At 53.0% G+C, this 18927-nt stretch overlaps 1 long non-coding RNA gene across 1 annotated transcript; it reads right to left on the bottom strand.

Moving 5' to 3' along the window:
• Window positions 1–677: 677 nt before the first annotated feature.
• Window positions 678–2332, bottom strand: LOC142361008 (uncharacterized). The gene is made up of 3 exons (XR_012763555.1): window positions 1873–2332; window positions 1438–1607; window positions 678–889 (listed from the first exon to the last, which is right to left on the bottom strand). It is a non-coding gene; the product is annotated as an uncharacterized LOC142361008 (long non-coding RNA).
• Between the last annotated feature and the right edge of the window lie 16595 nt (window positions 2333–18927).

The raw sequence follows: 18927 nt of genomic DNA, 5'->3' as shown, positions 1-18927 counted from the left end.
CTTTCCTGTTCTACTTTATTTTGTGAGGGCAAACCAAGGAGTTCCCAAGCTGGGGAGACGATTGGGGTCGATTGCTACAGGTTCAGCACCAGCCTGTTCACACAGCCAGCGCTTCTCTCCTTTTCGCAACTGCTTCTCTTGAGCGGGATGCTCTAAGTGAACATTGATGGCATGACAGTTCTCTGAGCATAGTGTGAATGCCACGGAGAGAAGATCAGAGCTGGGGTTTGCAGGAGCAGTGGATTCAAGCCTTGGTGCACTGCTGTTCTCAGTGCGCTTGTGAAGAACCAGAAATTTAAGACACAGCATGGTTTCTTTTCCTGCTTTCATCTTCCTTTTCTAGCTGCGTGACCAAGGTTTTGGCCAGCATCTGAAGTTCTCGGTACCTCTGAGCAGAAGCTGCCCCGAGTCTTCCATGAAAACCACACCAGCTGCAGTGAGTGCAGTCACGCTCTTACATCCCTCCAAGCAGAGCCTAATGGAGAAAATGCTTTTGCTCCTGGACCATCTTGTGCCTCATGGACCACTATCTCTGCTGTGGTGGGGCTGGCAGAGGGAGTGACTCACCCACCGCATCCTCAGACCAAGTCCAGCCAACACAGTCCTCTACCTCATGGGTTTCAGCACTACCAGACAACCTTAGGTTTAACGTCAGTGGAGAAACCTGACTATTTATAGCTACTTTGACAAGAGTAACGATCATTGATTGACACACAAACAAGGAAGCAGAGCATTAAGAAATAAACACATCTGGTGAAGAGATGTCAGCTCTGATGATCCTTGCAGCATGCCTTTACACTTCACTGGTGCTTACTTCAGAGCCATCCCATGGGCTGACCAATTGACTTCTTCGCCAGGTATGCATCCGCCATGGCTGCTTAATGTCACCCTAAAGAATGAGACAAATATTTATTTTTTACAAGGAAATCAGTAAATTGTTCTGACAGCCATGATGGACCACTCCTACCTAAAAGAAATCCTTTGGTCAAGACAGATACAGTGTTCCTGACGGGGCTGAATTTTCTCACCTTAGAAATTAATTGTTTTGAATCAGGAACATTGTGTTCTTAGTCTGTATCTGACAGCTGTGGCTGAACATTAGGTAAATGACCTGCCACCAGGTTAGAATCCCAGAGCAAAAAGCATGGTTGAGATCTCACCAAGAGAAGCCATACTTGGTGCACAGAGACCCCGTTCTGGCGCTCTCTGACATCTCAACACAGAGCTGGGACTTGAGGAAATAAAAAAGCTGTGGTCAATGGTGCTTCACTGAAGACCACTCAAAGTCAGTCATTTCAAGAGTGAGATAACTCAGGGAGCAAGCTACCTGTTTTTCTGTTGGAAGTGGCATTTTAAATAGTTTCCCTGCACCCTGAGCAAAAGACGACCTACAGGAGATGCTGTTCTTTAGAGAAGAAACTTGCTTGACCTCCTCACCTGAAGGGAGGACCATGCACCACCGCCATATGGATGGGATGGCAAAGGCCAAGACCTGCACAAGAGGCCACTTAGGATTGCACAGTCCTGCAGTTCCCTTCTTTCTTCAAATTTCCTCATGGAGCTGGTGTTAAGAAGGAGTAGCTTCATCTCTCAGGATTGGTCAATGCCTGGTAAGAACGATGGAAATCTGCATGGACACTAACGCACTTTTAGGGTTCAGCTGTTCAGCCCTCCACAAACCACCTTTGGGACGATGTCAGTCAGGGTTGTCAAGCCAACCCTTCCTGAGTGCTGTCCTTTAGCTGGTGAGGAACCACTGAAGTCCTCATCTCATTCAGCCCAGACCCCCTTCTCCATGATGCCCAAGAGACACCAGAAACCCCACACCCTTGTGCTCCCCTTAGCACCGCAAAAGGAAAAGCTCTGACTCACACCAAACGGCATGTTATCCTTGCAAGTTCATTAATTTCAATGAGGGATCATTTCCTCAATGCCTGTTCCTGTTGTTTGACCCCTGGCTTTGCTTTTCTTCCTTTTGCGAGGACAGCCGTTGGTCCAGGTCACACCAATGAGAAATGTCAAGCTGGTTCTGGGAACTGCTTCCTGAAATGCATCCCTCTTATCTGTGCACCAACACGCTCCTGAAAGAGCCTCTTGACTGGAAACGTTCAAATGGGACGAGAAACGGATCATCCCATCCTGCTCCTGGCTCCTCCCTGCTACTCCTTTGGGGAACCGCTGTAAGAAACAAAAACCTGTCCCTCGCAGAGAGGATGACCGATGGTGGGATGGGGCTGTTCTGGCACGAGGTCTTCAGCACGCAATGGCTTGTCTCAGCATCAAACATTGGACAACACCTTTTCTCACATGAAAAGACTTTTTGTTCCTAATTTAAAACAGGACACAACAAGACTGCAAAGACAAAAATAGTGGTTTAAATTTAGGTAGAATAGACTGAGAGGCACCACTGACACTTCCTCTTCCAGCAACAGCACTCCACAGCCAGGAGGAAGCAAACAAAACAGGAGAAGCCAGGCCAGCTGTAGGATACAGTTGCTGAGAAGATAGCTGAGGAAAGAAGATATTATGATGTCTGTCCCATGGAGACTCTCCAGACAATGACTGACTCATCGCTTATAGGCGGTATCTCTGGGTTTGAGCCGTCTCCTCTGCTAGACCAAGCAAGGCAGGGGCTGTAACATAGCTGGAATAGGTGGAGCCCAGTAACAGTTCCTCTCTCGCATGACTCAGGCTGTAAGGCTACCTCCTCCCATCCCCAGAGGCCCTTGCATTTGGGGTCTTCCAGGGACCCAAACTGCCCTCTTTGATGGCTCCCGATGCCAACAGAAGGCCAAAGGCACCAGGAGACCTATCTCGCTTTTCCAGTCCCACCAGGAGATTTCCTCTCAGATGAACAATGCTGACACAAACTCAGCCTGGGCACAAATGAAGCAGCAGTTATTGGGAGGGGAAGATGCTATGAGGAATTAAGACTAAGCCAGTTGCCCTCTGCTTCCATGAACAGCAGTACATATCTTGCTCGGTCCATCCAAGCAGTGGGAGGCGGGTTCCTAACTCACCCAAACTAAGAAAAATTAACTCCTGCAGAGGTTGCTGGCACTGGCTGCTGGTGGGGAGCACACTCTCAGATCAATGTCCCTGCTGAAAGAGAAGTCTGCTGTTTCTGGTCGGCAGAGCATCAGCTGGCCACCACACGCACGGTCCCATCCCACTGGTGTGTGGTGAGCTCCAGCTAGGTCCCAAGCACCCACTTCACCAGTCCTGCCCGCGAAGGAGAGCAGGGCCATGCAGGCAAGCTCAGGGCCAGAACACATAACGCCAATAAAAAACCAGCAGCTCCTCTCCATCCTCCATCATCCCCACCACCTGTCAAAGGCTCTCCCTGATTTTTCACGGCAGTGATGGAGCCAGGTGGTCAGCACTAATCCTGACTCACCCCTGGGCTGCTGCAAAACCCCATGCCTTTCAGATGAGTGCACACCTGGTCCTCTGTGCCTGCCTCCATCCCTCTAATGTTCAACATGAGATCCTGATCCCACTCAGCAGAAGAGCAATGGCCTTCAGGACTGGTGGAGATCCGGAGCAGAGGCAGGTGCAGATACCACCCTGTGAAGAGCTGTGGGACATGAAAGGATTGTCATCCAAAGCCTGAACCAGGCTGAGAGGCATGGTCGTTGGTTAGGATTCAATGCCCTGCCTTAAATGCTGCTCCTCCTCCAAGAGGTGGGGGAAGACCCAAAGACAGGCACATCAACCAGTCTAGTTATTGACTTGTCCTGCCAGCCAGGAAAACTCTCAGAGGAGAGAGTTGGGGCTGTTCAGCCTGGAGAAGAGAAGGCTCTGGGGAGACCTTATAGCAGCCTGCCAGTACCTGAATGGCACATATAGTGAAAGATCAGGAAAATCTTTTCAGCGGGGCCTGTAGTGACAGGACAAGGAGTAATGGCTTTAAACTAAGGGAGGGGTAGATTTAGACTAGATATAAGAAGAAATTTTTTACCATGAGGGTGGTGAAACACTGGAACGGGTTGCCCAGAGAGGCAGTGGAGGCCCCATCCCTGGAAACATTCAAGGCCAGGTTGGACGGGGCTCTGAGCAACCTGATCCAGTTGAAGATGTCCCTGCTCACTGCAGAGGGGTTGGGCTAGATGGCCTCTAGAGGTCCCTTCCAAACCAAACCATTCTATGAGGCACCAAGGGTACAACAGAAAGCTGAGGATAAGTAGAAACTAGAGAGGATTTAACAATTCTCTATATCTGGAAGAAAGAGGGAGAAGGTTACAGTCTGGTGCAAACACAACCCATTGAATGAGCATCTGCGAAGGGTACAGGCAGCAGGTTCCCTGCACTGCAGATAGTGCCGTCCAGATGGATAAAGCAGCTGGGTTTTCCTGTGGTCACAGGGCAGTGGTATGCCCTGGTCTGCCATGTAATGGTCCAGAGACAGACGTTTGGGAAAATAAGTATTATATCCCTGATATAAGAAACTGGGCATCCTCCTCACAGGTCATAAACACAAGAGGTGTTGAAAAGGAAGGGGGTCAGGCTGTCTTCCCCTTCTTGCAGAGGACTTTGCTCCCTGGGCAACAAGCCCACAGCCTTTCCCTGCCTCCTCCAGCCTGCACCCCTGGAGCCAGCCCTCCTCGTACCAGCACAGGCTTGGTTCAGCCAGGACATTTCACAAGAGAGCCCGGCAACCCCAGAAGGGGAGAAATCGTTCTGTAAACAGCCTGCTGTTTGCATCCCCAGCTGGAAGCTGGCCCGGAATTCCTCGTTCTGCGGCGCAGCCCTCCATTGCCAGAGATAAGAGGCTAAGCCACTTGCCATGCACTGCAGGGAACAGCCATGGGAACCCCATCTTCAGCACCCAAATCCCTTGCAGAGGGCAGCGCGATGTGCCCCTCATTGTGTCTATGGTGAGGAGGACATCTCCTGGGCACCATCTGCGAGAGCTGGGGCTGCGCTTCTCCCACCTACACCCGTGTGGGTCGTTCCTCTCCAGGAGCCCATGGCCACGTCCCTGGGTGCTCCTGGGCATGGCTGGGCTCTCCTGTAGGGAAAGGACAACCTTGTTGGACAAGTGGTGCTGGGCTGGGGTCGCACTGGAGCGTGCGCTGTTCCAACCACCTTCGTGACGGTCTGAAGATGCTTAAAAAGGAGAGTTTGGTCCAGCTACAGCTTCCTGGGGTTGTGCAGACAGATTAAGGGGCGCACAGGACACTGTGCATTGGTTGCTAGCTTGACCTTGCAGGTGCTGCTGGGTATCACACATGGACAGCACAGACATAAGACCTGGAGTCTTATGTGTGGTTTGATTTAGCATACTCAGTATTCGTACATGATAAGGTCCTTTTACAAGCAATTTCTCATTTCGTTGCACAACAAAGTACCCTGGCAAATCCAGCCCCTCTCCTGCTCCTGCCATACTGCCCAGTAGCACAATGTATCTCCGACAGCTTCCCCATGCCAACATTTGCCTTTGCAGCATGGAGTCCCTTTCCACTTACTTGACAACACTACTATTCACAGAAGCAGCATCTTGTGACACGGAGTAAACCCGACATATACACGGTGAGAAGAGGGAAAGGAGAGCTGTAGTTCATCACAGCAGAGCCTTCCCCACCACACAGTGCCAAGTCTCAGATGTTTCTCGCCCTCTTTCACAACCCCCATCCCAGAAAGCCTCACCTGTGCTGCTGGCATCTTCTCAACTCAGCCAGGAGTCAGTGCCAGGACAGGGTCTTACTTCAGGCCCTCCCAGAATAATTACCTTTTTCCTCGGGCCAGGCGATGCCAGGACATCTCCCACCTTCTCCTGCAGCCTGCGGAGTCCAAGAAGAAAGGTAAACAGGACACTTGTCAGGCTCACACAGAGGGAGTGCCCCTCATCAAAAAATATTTTGGAAAGGATGACTGGAATGCTGGTATGGTTTCCTCTCTTTGTCTGACTGGGGAATTTCCCCTTATCGCTGACAGGGTTTGGACTGGGACCAGACAAAGAGGTGGCTGTACGCTGCCAGGCTGGTTAACATGACTGGAGGTACACATCTGCTGGGTGTTGGGTTGTATTTTCTCCCACCAATACCACTGTGCAATAAACACTCGTGAGAAGGGTGCTCCTCGGTAAGGATTCAGCACATGGGACAAAAATCAGTGATTGCAGTAGTGAGATACCCAAACCAAGGGTGCACCCAGGTAAAAGCAGGTCCAAAGAGGCATCGTTTTGTCACCCCCAGTTTAACTGCCCGATTAAATGGGACTGTGCTGGGCTCCTGCGCAATGACAATAGCAGAAATGAGAAAAAAAAACAAAAAGGAGGCAGAACTTAAAGAAACCAATGTGAGAACACAATTTGGAAACAAGCACCACAGATGCAAGGTGGGGTGGAAATGGAAACCAATAACCCGGTAGCAGAGCAAGTGAGGATTGAGGATCTACCACCACAGCCGTGTTTGTGCCAGCTTGACAGCGCAGACAGCGTAACACAGATACCAGAGGAGAAATCCCCTCTGTCCCCAAGCAGGACATCTGATGGCTTTCCAAGACCAGGGCGGGCACCTTCCATGCCTACCTGACCTGCCGTGTGGCTCCAGCACTTTCTGGTCCTGCCTCCCAGTGTCGGTTGGAGGTGGCCCCATCCAGAAACGTGACCCTGGATGTGGTCCAACCTGATCCTGCCTGTATCCTACCCAGCTGGTCCGACCCCAGGTAAGCGGGGAACGCGCAGGGGATGCACAAGGGCGTGCGCTCCTGACGTAGAGATGGAGCGATAGGGATGTCACTGCGTTTTCGGTTAAGCATTGCGCACCGAGCAATTACACCCCGCCGCTGAAAATGCTCGTTTCACGTACGTCTTGAGCTTCGCCTGCCAGAACAGCAAACCCGCTAATACCAGGCTGTTATCTGTGCTGGCACTCCTCGCAGACCGTGGGCAGATCACCTCCCCATCCGTCCCTGGCTTACTGAACAGGTCAGGGCTGGGAAGACGCGCAGGGATGCGATAAGAAACGCCTGCACGCCTGCAGGGGAGGAGATGCAGACTCCCCTGCTGCTGCTCTGGGCTCGCCTCTGCCCCAACGGCCACGGGCCACCACGGGTACTTGGCCCAAGAGAAGACATCCCCGAAGGACCGGGGCTGCGATGCTGCCGCCTCTGGGAAGTGAAGGACTGGAAGCAATCCCAGCGTTAATTTTTCGCTTTGGGAGGGAAAGGGAAAACATCGCGGAGACAGACTATTTTAAACTCACTCCAACCTCTCTTGCCAAGTCTGGAAAGTCACTGCATAGCCCAAGGAGTCTGGTGGTCCCTCTCTTTTCCATGGCGGATGGAAATGACCGAGGTGTGAGTAGGATATTCTCCCTTCTTCATTGTTTTCAAGCCTTTTCAGAAATTAAGCGAGTTTCCAAATAGAGGGGTGGATTAGCATCACCTTAATGAAAACTAATTAAACATAATTATTTAGCCTGTTGAAAATATTTGTGCTCCACCAGGAACACCCTACAGCTGGCTATTAAAAGGCAGGAAGAAAGTACTTTTTCCAGAAGTGGGTTTTCATGCTGGTTAGTCTGGTGGCTAGAGCTTCTCATCAAGGCCTTTCACACACCTTCCACTCACAGAAATCAGACTGGCAAGGAGTCTGCACAACTAACCCGATTCTTTAATCTTCTGGGATCACAGTTTCACGGGCTTAGGAAATATGCAGGGAGGTGGGTAGAGCAAGGGGTGCAGCTTCATCACCACCTTTTGGTTTTTCCCTGAAAGCTGCTGGATTTGGGGTGAAGGGGAGTATTTTTAGAATGAGTCAATTCCTCCTAAGACATATTCTCTGCTAGAACCACTCCAAAACCATGCAGGCACGCAAGCAACAAGCTGCAATGGAGTCATTTTGACTACATCAGTAAGTTTCATCAGATCATCTCAATTTACAGGGAAGGCCATTTCTCAGAAGCAAACAGCCAGGGAGCCGCCAGCCGCTGGTTTGGAGAAATGGATGAGCTCGGTGCTCATCCGAGCTATTAATAACCGAGTTCTTAGGAAGATTAAGAAGCCTGCTTTCCAGTGAATCTGTGTTTATATACATTGCTTTCCTCCTCTGCTATCCCGCAGCTCTGCCGCCGTTTCCCTGCAACTCCCGTCTCAGCAGCAGGGACATGCCAGCATGCGACCGGCAATGCTTGGTGGTCCAGGCAGCAAAAGATGGGGAGATCCTCCTCACCTCTCTCTCCTTGGGATGCTTCTGCATCTCTTCCCTCTGCTCGGGAGGTTTTGGGGAGCTGAATTATCCCTGAGCCCTCTGCAACTCAGTCAAGGGGATCACTTGACAACCATATCCCATGTTCCAGATGGGAAGTGTTGTGTGGCAGGGTCGGTGCTGGCAAGCATGGCAGCTCAGGCAGAGCAGAGGGAAAACCGCTTGTGCACGCTCCAGGGCTGCCCAAAGCAGAGGAAGCCACGAGCAGAAAGGCTGCACTGGGTTCTCGGCCCCAGCCATGCTCTTCCCAGAGCTGAAATAACAAGAAAAAGGAATTGCATGTTGCAAAACCGCTGGAGCGCGTGGGCACAGCACACTGGAGAGCAACGCGGTCACAGACAAGCATTGCCCAGTGAGACCCCTGGGACCAGGGTGAGCAGCAGCGGAGCCGAAACCCACAGATTATCAGATCTCAGGCTTCTCACAATCCACCTTCCATGGAAAGCATACAATTTTTAATTGAAAGTAGCCCCAAATTGCCACCGCTCCAACACCCATGGCTGGTTTAGGGCAGGACTTGCTGCAGCCACCCTCTCCAGAGTTCTCCAGTCACACCAGCCCCCTTCCCTCCAAGGCCACCTGCACCCCATACCTCTGTGCTTGCAGCCACAGCCTCCTCCTGCCCATCTGATCTCACCACAGGCACAAATCCCCTCTCTGGGCCATAGGAACCATGCAAACCATTTCTGATTTCCTGCGGTTTCCTCCTTGCCTGTTCCCAGAGGCTTCACAACAGCCACGCACATGCCAAGCCTCGTCTTCCTTGACCATTGCTTGGAGCAGGAAAACAAAGTGTGCCTGCAGAGGGAAGGAGACAATGCTCCAGCTCAGCACGTCCCCTCTTCCCTCCTCTGGTTGCTCCCCCCATTAGTGCTCCAAGGGCTTTCAACTGTCTGACTCGTTGATATCTGCGCTTATTGACTGCTGGATGAGTTTCTGCAAGATTTTCATGCTGGCTTGCTTCTGACAAAGGCCTGTTAAAATTGGGTGAAAATAACAAAAAACAATCATGTTTCTAACTCTATTACTAAACCCAACAACTTCCATCTGGCAGTCAAAGGCTTTCAGTCCCTTTTCCAGACTGGCTGCTGTATCCTTCAAAGGCAAGGGAGGTCTTGAGGGAATGGCCAAGCCAAACCTCCTCTCGGGCTCCATCCATTGTCTCAGCCCACCACTGGGATATAAAAAGACCTTTAGTAAGATCAGCATCTTATTCTCAGTGGAGATCTGCCCCAGGTACCCGGTAAATCTGTAAGTCGTGGCCTCCATGGGCAACCAGGCATTTGTTAGTGGCTGGAAAAGCAGAACATCATTTTTCCAGCACACCTCAGATGTTAGGAACAAGCCCTCCCAAACAGGACTGGATTTACAAACAGGGACCCAGCTCCTCCCTGCACTCTCAGCACACCTCTCCCGAGCCATGTGAACCAGCTCCTCGCTGTGGGTCCTCCATCAGCTGCTCTGCTGAGCACCAGTTGCAGACCCACTAAGGAGGCTTCTTCCAAGGCAGCTAGGGCTTGGCCAGCCACCACGTGTTGCAGGTCCCAGCAGCTTGCCTGCCCTAGCAAGCACCTTCCATGCTGGTGCCCTGAATTGCAGCCACCCACTGAGCCAGACAGTCCCTTACTCCTGGGGCCGGTGAAGCGATGGGAGCTCCTTTGCAAGTGGAGCTGAGGGCACCTCAGAGAGCTTTTGGGCAGCCAGCGTTCCAGAGGGATTTGGGACCACCAGTCCTTGGCCACCAGGGAGATGGCATCTGCCACTGTGACTCAGAGAGAAAGCCAGATCCTGGTAAGGCCCCACTATTCAACGTGGAAGTGATTGATTCTCCCTTCTGTGCGATCATCAAGCCAAGACTGGCAGCCCTCCCGGGGAACGTGCAGGCTCAGCTCAAACCTAGGCTTGGGGGGTGTTTTGGAGAAGGAACAGTCCAGGATCCCCTCAGCCTCTTCAAACTTGGCTGCACCAGCAGCAACTTACCCTCTGCAACGTTCAAGGGGTTTTCAAACAACAAGCCAGAAAGAAAACCCGAAGCACAGATCCCACAACAGGGCTCACAGGGATTCAAGAGAAGGCCATAAAAGTTCACAGAGGAAGAGGCAATCGCAGCAGTGTTAGAGCTGGGAAAGAGCACCATGGCCCCTGGTTGTCTCTGAAGAGCAGCATCTTGGAAGAGAGCATGGGACAAGGTGGGACAGGCAGGAGGACCTGGGCTGACCTCCTACAGTTCCCCTGTGGGTAGTGTGGTGGTCTCATGAGGTTGCAGGCGGGAAAAGAGGAGCCAGCTGTCGTTGCTGTGCCAAGACCAAGTACACAAATACCACAACCTTGCCCCTAAAATCCAGGAGAAAGGATGTTACAAACAGCCAGACCAATTAATCGCTTACTCGTGTGTTTTTAGAAACACCTATTTGATCCCATTCTCACTCCTGTGCCATGAGGTTGGCTGCATCTTTTCAACATGATCGCTCCGTTCCCCACATCAGCTTCCCTGAAGCTTCGGGTGAGTGCAAATTTTATAAGTCACAGATAAAATTACAGCACTTACCAACACTGGTGTCATTAGAGCAGTGAGGTCAGGTCTGTTAGAAAAAAAGCAACATCTTTTATTAATATTTTGAAACAAAACATCATGTCTTCTCTTCCCTTAAGCCCTGTCTTGCTAAAGGTGTGCACATAACTTCCCATAAGTCTTCCCAGTTTAGTTTCTGGACAAGGTTCTGGCATTCTTACAGTAACTTACTCCAATTTGTTCATTATGCCAAGATACTCAAACTGCTTTCTCAATGGTCACAGCTGGTCATGGACCTCCAAAGCCTCGGCTGGGCAGCTGGAGCATGTCCTACATCCAGCATTCATCCCTCGGCTACAGAAATGTGCACGTATGACACCTCGGCTCGAATACTAGCTAGAAAATATTGCTAGAATATTAGCCAGAAAATACTGGTCTTGCCACGGACCCCGGGGTACCAGATGATGCACAGGGGTTGGGGAAGAAGGTAACGTGATACACAAGAGGATGCTGTGGGCTGGTGGCATCTTTCCTAGGGCTATGAATTTGCATGCTATTTTTCTTAATGTCTCCCTGTTTTAAGAAAAGTGATCAGAAGAGTTTTTTTGGTGCTCGAACACAGTTTTTATGTCTACGAAGCAAAACTTGAACTACACAGCCTAAACATACGCTCCGGATCAGAATTTCAAGGAAAAAACTCCCTGCGTACTTCTGGATGCCTCATTTGTTGGGGGAGGATTGAATCATAGTATTTGACTAATCACACCAAGGAATCCAGCTTTCTCCAGAAAAACTCACCATGGCACAACCTCTGTTATTTCCCTCGCTCTGGACCAAGAAATAGTCAATATATTTCCCCAGAGATCTGAAAACTCAAATGCTTTGCTAAAACTCTTGCCTGGTGGATATCATCCAATTTTCAGTTTCCAAGGCCTCAAAAATATGTGGTCAGGAAGGAACATAGACCAATGCCAGTGGTTCAAACACAACTAAAAAGCAACCTAAGTCAAGGCATTAAGTAATTTGCTCCAATACTCACTTACATGCTTTCGCACTATCCAGGGGTGGAGGGCAAAAGAAAACAACTTTGCTTGAGAACTCAAAGCAACAGATTTACAAAGTCCTTTGACCCTCCTGGCCATGGGCTTTCAGCTCTATGCACGGACACAAAATGGCTTTCAGGGTTTCCACTTCCCAGGTATGACCCAGGTTGAACTTCAGGATAGTTTCCACGAAGTTGATTTCTAAGCCAGGAAAGAAAAAAAAATCCCCTCAAAGCTGCTTATGGTAACTCCTGAGTTCCTCTTCTTTTGTCTCCTCACTCCCCAGTTTGCTTTTATTATTTTTTTTTAATGAAAAATATTTAAGGACATTAAAGCTAGTCTTGCCGAGCAGCCAAGCCCAGCAAGCGGAGCAGCTTGTGTCAGAGAGGTGGCTGCCGCCGAGCAGCAGGGCGAGAGTCACTTCCCTTGCGGGAAGGGTTGACTGCATTGACTGAAGGCCTCAAGTTTCTTGGGAGCACAAGTCCTGCAGCAGAACGGACAGGATTTCCAGCTCGGAGAACAATTGCCACCAGGATGTGTCGTTAAGGTCACAAGTGGAAGCAGAAGCGCCAGCGGCTCAGCCTGCAAGCTGTGGTCTCCATGCCAAGACTCCCCAGAGCGCCCTTTCCAGGCTCCAAAGCTAAGTGAGGCTTTGCAAGACCGACACAGAGGAGCTGGACTTGGACCACTCCTGCAAGCAGCAGCAACGGATGATCAGTTTTCCCCGGAGCAGTAAGCGCAGTGCGGATCACACCCTTTACATCTGCTGATGCGTGGAGGAGGGATCAGTCCACAGGAGACCTAGGGTGTTGCTCCCGTAATTTATTCTCTGGGAGAAAAGGAGCAGAGCTGAGCATGAGATGGCTAATGCCAAAAGTGACCTGGGCACGGCTTCCAGGGAGCATCCCGAAATGGTCCCTTGAGGCAGGGCAGGGATGTCCAGAGCTGGTGCAATCCAGACAGGGCTGAACAGCTGCTTTGATGACATATAATAAAGGTAGGGACAAAAATGCACCTCTACCCTAGGCCTTGAGACAAGAATGAGAGGAGAGCAGCAGTCACCCAGCAGTAGAGACGACATCCAGCTGCCCACGTCAGCAGTCTCAGCTGGCTGGAGGGGATCAGGAGAGGGATCCAAAAGGCAGGTGAGATGCTTACGGGGCACACAAGGACCCTCAGCATGGGCAGGGGAATGGAAGGAAGCAACACCTCCCAGCCAGCTAGATGCGTAAGGTGGCATTTTTTCCCCCCATCAGGGATGCTGCCTGACCAGGTAGACCCAGGTGTGAGTCAGGCAGCAGCTCCCGAGGCTGGGGCATGCCGCAGAGGAGCGGCGTCCCTCGGAGCTGTGCCCCCCTCTTCCTTTCTTCTTCTTCTCCCCCCTCTCCCTCTGTGGTTTCAGCATGATGTTTTTCTGCTAAGCCTGCAAGCACGCCTATGCGGAGACTTGCCCATTCCTCTCCAAAAAGCCCCCTGAGCCATGGCATTGACGTCAGCAGAGCGCCAGCTGTCAAACAATGGAGATTAAGGCTTGGCAGGCAGTGCCAAGCCACACGAGCGCGTCTGCCTCCCCGTCCAGGTGAGCAACATTCCCCGTCGAGCAGGAACAGGCGCATTGCATCAACCGGGCTGCCTGCACCTGGACACAAGACCTAACCTGATCCCCAGCAGGGGCCAAGTCATGCCCAGGCAGCCCACAGGGCTCGGCGGTCCCTCTGTGCACACCCAGCAGGACCCCCTGGGGGCGAGGGCACCCCTGCCCTGCGCGGGGCTGGGAAGAGGCAGAGCCCTGGCGCTGGCTGCTCGTGGCTCCAGCCCATGTAAGACGTTAGCCTGCGTGCCAGGAGACGCACAGTGCCGGGAACAGGCCCGGGGCGCGATCCCTCCCTGTTCTGCCCAGCGCAGGGACAGAGGCGACGACATGCCGCCTCTTGCAGAGGTGCGGCTCAGCTCAAGCCAAGTCCTTGCTCCACCCAGACCTCAAGAGGTTCAGCCCCCGGGCTCTGGATCAGGGCTTCTCCCGGGGCAGAGGGATGTCTGCAGGACCCGCAGCCCCGACCCGCAGCGAGAGCCTGGGCAGCAGGGAAGGCGGGGGATGTGGCCGGGCTGGCACCGGCTTTGGGGAGCAGCCAGAGCCATGAAAACAGGATGGGAGCTGCTCCTCGCCATCATGCTTGACCGTCCCATGGTCCTGCTTCGCCTGCTAACACTCCCATTCCTGCCACCAGCACAAGTTGCCCCACTGCCTGCAGGGCTGCCGGGACCTGACTTTTGCTGAAACAAAGGCGGGAGAACGGCAAACACAGAGGTCACCCGGTGCTGCCTATGGTGACTCCTTTCCCCACCACCCAGCTCCCAGGCTGGGCTTGACCTGGGCCTGGCTGGGAGACCTCGGTGGCTGGGACAAAGGACAGGCACATACGTCCCTGTAACCAAAGCTGAACCTAAACCAAAAAGCAGAGAACCTTCCTCCCAACCTTAACTCCTAACCAAACAAGCAAACCAAGGAGGGCACCTGAGGTTAAAGTAACACGATCTACAACGCCCAGAGATACGAACACACGAGGGTTTGACAGTTCCAGCACGAACCGCAAATCCTGCTGGGCTCGTGCCCTGCTTGCTGGGAAGATCTCGTGGCTTGGTGTGTCTGCAGCACAGAAGGTGAGCCCACTCCAGCGGCAGACGCACGAGGAAAGCACCCGGCTCACCCAGGCGAGACAGACATCACTGCCTGGGGACAAGAGCACAGCATGGCCATGGACATGGGCAGCCAGTGTCTGGGTCCTGCCCCTTCCCTCTGCGCCTGGTTGGGAACCCCCAGGCCCTGGGGCATCAGCAGGAGAGCCAGGCTTTCGCGTCTCCTCACTTGCGCCAGGCAGGGCTCCGGTAACTCATGCTACCCACGGGAACACCCTTTGATGAGGTCCTGCTGCTAATGATGGTGACATCGCAGAGTGACGCAGGCTGGCCCACGCTTCCTTGAGGCAGGGCAGGACCCAGAGCAGCTCTCAGCTGGACCAAACCCAGAGCATCCTTCCCCAAAGAGCCCCCAAGGTCTGAGTGAGAAGGGCACATCCTTCCAAAGGAGCAGCCCTGAACACCACCATGCCCTCAGGCCCTGGGGTTTAATGAGACACAGAGCTTGGAGGAGCCATCAGTCAGCGGCTCGCTGCTTTCCACAAGTTGGCTCAGCTGATCTGTGGGTCTCGGGAGATGCACCCACCTCACAAGCTTGCCTTCCCCAGCTCCAGGGTCCAGGACAATTATGGAGAGAGGTCAGGCCCAATCCAAAGTGGTCACATTTGCTACAGTCCCTGCCCTACAGCCTAGCCCAGTCAGGGTGGGCTTCAGGAGGTCCACCAAGACCAGAAGGCAGAGGTGCCCAGGGCAGGAGCTGCTCCGGGGGAAGCAGGCTGGGAGGGACAGCAGTTTCTCATGGGCTCCGTTGACTTCTGCCCCCTGGTCTGGTGGGACTCAAGAGGCCCCTACGATGAACGCTGCACCTTCTCACGCCCTTCAAGCCAAAGCTCCTGGCACCCTTTGCCCTTCGTCCAACCTTATCACAGGGCCTGGCCCAGCACAGCCGGATGGGAGGGGAGCAGATGGCCTGTTCAAGTCCTTCCCATTTGTTCTCCCTCAAGACACTCTCAAAGGAAAACTCTTGATGTCATTGTTCTATTTTCATCAAGCAAGGGCATCCAGCACAACTCAAGTTAGGAGGGGGCTGTGCTGAAGGCAACCTCTCATGGAGAAAGGTCTGACCAAGAAAGGCTCAGATGGAACAATCAATCCCAAGTCCAAACAACCATGACCACATCTAACCCATCTGCCCATGGCTAATGAGACACCTTAAATGTTTCACATCACTCCCACCAAGCAGAGGAAAAAAAAAAAACAAACAAACAAAACCACAAAAACCCAACACCCTGCATTTGTCTTCTGCAACCCAACCTGGCAGACACCTCATCAGGAATTGTGCAGGTGTCGAAGTTCAGTGGAGACCATGCTGGAGTGACTCACACACGGGGTAGCCTTGCCAAAAGCTGTCGCTCCACAGACACGTCGGGCTTGGCGTGCACCATCTCAAGCTGCCTTTGTCACCCCCACACGTGGCAGCCTGTGGCATCTCAGCACGCAGAAGCAGGTAGATGGCCAAACCTCTGCCAGCTCCGGTCCCCCACCGTGGCTGTCACCACCCTCCCTGCAGAAAGGGCTCCGACAAGATTGTTCTGCAGATCATTAACGTGACAGTTTTGACAGCATGGTGTTTTGTCCTGTGATTCTCAGCCAACATGTTTCCAACCTGTGCCAGGAACATCCTGAGGGCTTTGCTGAGACAACCAACTTGAAATGTCCAGCCCCATCTTCTTTAGCCACTTGGTGCTCTGTTGCTTCTCTCCTGGGGCCCTCAGTCCCACCAACATTACTGCGTCAGAGCTGATCTGTCTCATCAGGTTCCCTCCAGGTCCTCCTCTCTGCAGGAGCGTCACCAGGGCTGCCGGCCACCACCAAGGCCAGGGGTGGGGGGCAGGACAGCAGCAGAGGAGCAGAGTTGCTAACGCAGCTATAGGTGCCAGCTCCTCCTCCAGCCACAAAAGTAGTGCAAAGGAGCACCATGCATCTTCTGGGGTGCTAGTCCACCAGTAGCATATGCCAACCAATGAGATGCACAGTAACGACATCACCACCAAAAGCACAGCAAGATGTGCAGATGCCAGAATTGGTCATAACAAGTGAGAAAACTCAGAGTCCTAAGTAGGGGCCCCAATAACAGACACGTAACAGCAAAAAAAGCTGTAGAACCACCAAGCCTGCAGACCGTGACACCTCTAGTGCAGGGAAGAGCAGCAGCTGCCACCAAAAGCCCAGGGCGAGACCTTTCAAAGAAAGATGCAGTCAACACACCAAGCCATTGCCAAGGCAGAGCTGCAGGCAAGACCCACTGTGCCCACAGAGCCACCACACAAAGCCCAGCTCTGTCCTCCTGGCTGGTCATCGCAAGGTCCTCAGCACCCCAGGAGACCATCTTCCACCATCACCACTGCAGCCGAGAGGGCTTTTCGTGGCCACGTGGCTCCCTGGATGGAGGTCCCTCCCTGTATAGACAGTACAGGGAGGGAGCAGGTGACCCACCCTGACACAGCAGCTCAGTAAACACCAGGCTCCATCCCAGGGCGCGGTGCAGACAGGTGGCAGACAGCCACCGAAACCCTGGCGCCACAATGCTCGGGTCAGATGTCTGCGGCTCCCCAGCCCTCCCCACCCGTGTTCTGGGCTATCGGAATTTCCCTCGGGTCCAAGTCCACGCTTTCCTCGCGTGTTCCCCACTGGGTTTGCTGTCTTTGAAAAAAACACATCTACAAGTGTTTTGTGCTCATCTAAGTTCTCCTCCATCCTTCAGGCTCAAATATTCCTACTGGCCCCAGGAGATGGACCTGTTTCAGCCCTAGTCAGTACATACCACCGCTACCTCCTCTGAAGCACCTGTGCAGAGCCCAAGCCTTCACTGGGCACTCCTCCTCTTCCAAGGGCACAGCTTTCCAGGAAAAAGCTTAACCAAAAGTCTGTGGTAACACTGACTTTGGCCAAACAAAAAATAAATTAAAAACCTGAGCGTTTCCGCTAAATGGTACAGACAGGGATGAAGGAAAGAGGAAGGAACACAGTTTGTTTTCATTCACCCGGAGCTGCGCAACAGCCTGATGTCCTCTGCGTAGCTGCAGAAACCCCACGCGCACAGCAATGTCTCCACGCTGGTGAGCTCACACTCGACTTCTCTTCGTCAGCAAATAAAAGAAACAGTCGCCAAACAATTTAATGGGGAGGGTGTTCTGCAGCTCTCCCTTACCTCTGAGCACAGAGTGAAACTATCCCGCTCTCGTGAGCCCCGTGTCCCTCCCACGGTGATGCCAAGAGAGCACCGCATCTTGCTTGCTGCCCACCTCCACAGGATCACGCTGCCATGACACACCAGGGAGGACCCCGGGGCCCGCACCGGCGATGCAGTTGACATCTGGGGGCAGACAGAGGACAATGCAAGACAAGCTTTGCTACTGTTCGTGACATTCCTGGGAGCAGAGAACTTCGGTGCCTACAGCTTGCAAGCCCTCTTGATGCTGCCACATAGGCCAGGGCACGTGGCACCATCCTCGGTGTGTGGGGGAACTGCCCCATGGGTTGCTGGAGGTGCTCCTCCGACCTCTCTCCAGGATCTGCCCAAGTGAGCAAACTGTTCTGCTTCTGCAGGCCCTCACCATAAAGGTTACAGCTCCCATCCCTTGACGTTCTTTCGGCTGCCCTCTGAGCACTGCTAACACTTCCTTCACCGACCGCATTAGCCACCTGCCTTTGTTTAAACAAGTGAGGCAATGAGGCTCTGCAGGGCTGGAGCCTGCCAGGCTGGCACATGCCACCCAAAGGGACGGCTGCCTGGGGAAGCAAATTTGGAAGACATCAAGCAAGTTCATATGCCTTCGGTGGCATTAAACCCCCAGCAGCAGGACCAGGACGCAGCCCAGCAGGGCCAAAGCGCCCTGTGTGGCCCCAGGGGAGCACAAGATACACAAGGACTTGGGCATCCCCTGCTCCTGCCTGCTGCCCCCCCCCAAAATGCAGCCAAAGGACGTGGAAAATTTTGGATTTCTTTAGGGCAGGGGGGTACCAATGGCCCACACAACCCAAAAGTGTTTACAGCTCATCTGACAGCTTTGCATGGCTCAGTTACAAATAATTCACCCTAAAGATCCCCGATGAAGCAAATGCTGAAGTGGGTGGGATGCCCACCGCCAAATCTTGCAGAGCATTCACAGGGTCAGGGAGAAGAGACATTGCTTTGCACCACCTCCCACCAGCCCAGCAGGATTCACACGCGGGGGCCATGCGTGCCAGCTCCTCACTGTGCCCCTTGCTGGGCAACACACTTTCACAGCGGAGTGGGCGAAAGGGAAGCCCTGCCCAGCCCTTTGCCCCCTCATTTACCTCGAGGGAGCACTTGGAGCATCACCTGCCCACAGCCCCAGGCACAGCTGGGGAACAAGGGCTTTGCTTTCCCCAAGGGACAAAGCGAGCTGCCGCGGGGCACCCCTTTCCCATGGCATGTGCTCAGCTGGTAGTGGCACAGCAAGCCTGAAGCATCCTAGATTCACAATGGATGGATTTCA

This window comes from Opisthocomus hoazin, chromosome 4 (assembly GCF_030867145.1).
Source record: "Opisthocomus hoazin isolate bOpiHoa1 chromosome 4, bOpiHoa1.hap1, whole genome shotgun sequence".
Lineage (NCBI taxonomy): Eukaryota > Metazoa > Chordata > Aves > Opisthocomiformes > Opisthocomidae > Opisthocomus > Opisthocomus hoazin.
The sequence above is the reverse complement of the archived record's forward strand: the minus strand, read 5'-3'. Positions and strand labels throughout refer to the sequence as shown.